Below are 2,857 nucleotides of genomic sequence, written 5' to 3'. Positions count from 1 at the left end.
GTATTCATCTGAGAAGTGTCAGTATTTACCCGGATGTCCCCTAACGACTGGTAGCACAACGGTTAGCATAATCCGAGATCGTTTGCTAGCCAGTCACTTCGTTTCTCTGTATCAGCTTCATGTGTTTTTCTGGCGGCTCCAATTTGGCCTGATGAGATGTCCCGGAGGCCGATATTAACTGTTCGAACGCACTGTAACTGTCAAAGTATGACAAGGAATGTCCCAATTAACACATTGTTATGGATATTCATCAAAGATTTTTGTTTGAATATAGATTTTAATTCTGATTTGATTGACATTTCAGAACACTTGCTGTCAAACGTTATCCTAATTCTAACAGAAGATTGTTTTCATTCCTTACAGTAGGGATGGTTTAATTTCTAGTTGCTGGACAGACCTGCTTATAAGTGCTATATAGCACACCCACCCAGTATCATAATAGTGACAACGGTTAAACCAGTCGTCCCACTCCATTTCTGCTGAGCGCTAAGCAGGAATTTCCCGACCAGAGGAAGACCAAGAACCTTCCTTGCTGAGGCGATCATTCAGCGTATCGTATGCAAGTGATATAGAACTTAAAAAAACCAAAGGAGTTTTACTTCTTCAAGAACACAGCACGAATTAACAGCAAACATTCACACACTGACCCAACTCATTGCATACAGGGACTTTAGCTGTTAATAGGACATGAAGCCCAACCAATCAGCAAATCATGCAGCTACATTTATCCGTAGGATGATCATTAGCTTGAAAATTCACTTAGGGGAAAATGACGTATTTGGCGTGGTGATGTAATAGAAACAGTCCCTCATTATATTTGGAATATTGAAGAAAAAAGATTACCTAGTATATTGAATTATAAGGATCGTTTTGAATAGATTATTTATGTTATAGAGATATAACACAAATAATTGAGTATGTTCTAAATAAAACTTGCGTAGTTTTAGTGATGATGACAAGATATTTCATCTTCTTTGATGTGACCGGGTGGGATATGTTGCTTGGTGTCTTCGGCGGCATGCTTCAGTGATATAACACTACAAAAAGGGCAACAGTTTCACTATACTAGAAGACACAACATGAATATATCGCAGTCTCCCAAAACGCGCACCTCGCACACATATACGCAACACACAGCATACATAGGAGGTCGTCCTAACATGACCCTGGATGTTAATAGGACGTTAATTAATCAAACAAACAAATTTATCTTATTCGCATTCATTCAGTATTGCTATCTCGAAGAGTACAAAACTTCCTTAGCGATAATAGCCGTCGCTGGAAACATTTTCACTTTTTTGTTTTCCCACAGAATTTATAATAATTAAAACAAAATGTAAATAAAAAAGACCTTCGAAATGGCCCCTGTGTATACAAGATTGAGCCCAGGATAGAATTTTAACCCGGCCGCTGATTGGCTGGCTAATTATGGATTTCAAAAGTAAAAATGTTTTCTGACAGGTAATTATTCCTAGATAACCATAATATCAATTTGGAAATTCGTATTGAGATTTAGGTTCAAAATATCAATTTTGATAATGAATAGGTAAAAACATTAGAATTTCCGGATATTTTAGTGCAAAATGCGCCTGATTTCAATAAAGCTACCCTGGTTGGAGTTTGAGCAGAAGGACCCAAACTTTTTTTTCTATCTAGTGTTATATGAGAACCTAGACTTTAATTATAGAACACAATACCTAACTAATATTTCTTTGTTTTAATAATACAGTACAAAACTTTAACAAAGTTTAACACTGTGGTCTATGTAAAATCATTTAGTTGGTTGCTCTCAGAATTTATAATAATTAAAACAAAATGTAAGAAAAAATGATTATAATTTTTGCCATTTTACCTGTTCTAGTCTAAAGACGAAATTACCTGAAGATGCTCCACCGCCGACAGAGCATAAATGATGCCCATCATTTGAGCAATAATTGGTGTTTAATTGTGTGTGTATATAATATGTCTAATTAACTCAAAAAGTAATCTAAAATTATTTATTTTGCTTCCGGTGCATGTGCAGTCAGTACTGCATTCCATACAGGACAAAGTGCCACAGAATTTTTTCGGGATACGATTATCTTTTTATATATTTTTATCTTGAAGTAAAACTAGAAGCTCAAACTTGGTGATGGTGTAAACTGTAAAGTAAGTAACTTTTGTAACCAAAGGAAAATACTAAATCGTCTGCTCCTGTTTTTGATAATGAAAAAAATACTATTTGTTAGCGGTGGAGCATCTTTAAAGTTTGGGGAAATAGTTTCGACTGAATTAACATACTAAACTGCAATGAAACCGCTGAGCAAAGTTGCTCTAAACAAAAGCTCAGAAAGACTTTATCATATACCTCTTTATCTTAAAAAGGTCAGAGCAAATAACTTCGATTATTAGAATTGATCATCAGATGTTAAAACTATTCAAACTTCTGCTAAATGAGAAACTAGACGACTTAAGTCATCATTTCTACAAAGATGCGCCTGGAAAATATTTGTTCTTATTTAGCCAAAAACGACTTAAGTAGTGATTTCCAAATATTAACTTCTTTGTGATGTAGTTTGATAATTAATTAATCTTGTAAAACTTACATTCTTGATTACATAATTTGAAAGGTAAAAACAACAAATTGTTATTAATGATGCAAGCACGTTTGTATTTGTGATGTAGTTTGATAATTAATTAATCTGGTAAAACTTACATCCTTGATTACATAATTTGAAAGGTAAAAACAACAAATTGTTATTAATGATGCAAGCACGTTTGTATAAGACATATTTGTGGTTTGTGATGATATCTTCCTTCGTGTTTACCGATCGGCATGCAGGTAAACATACGGTAAAATATTGCGGTTTTGTATTAT

This window comes from Argopecten irradians, chromosome 5, assembly GCF_041381155.1.
Source record: "Argopecten irradians isolate NY chromosome 5, Ai_NY, whole genome shotgun sequence".
NCBI lineage: Eukaryota > Metazoa > Mollusca > Bivalvia > Pectinida > Pectinidae > Argopecten > Argopecten irradians.
The sequence above is the reverse complement of the archived record's forward strand: the minus strand, read 5'-3'. Positions refer to the sequence as shown.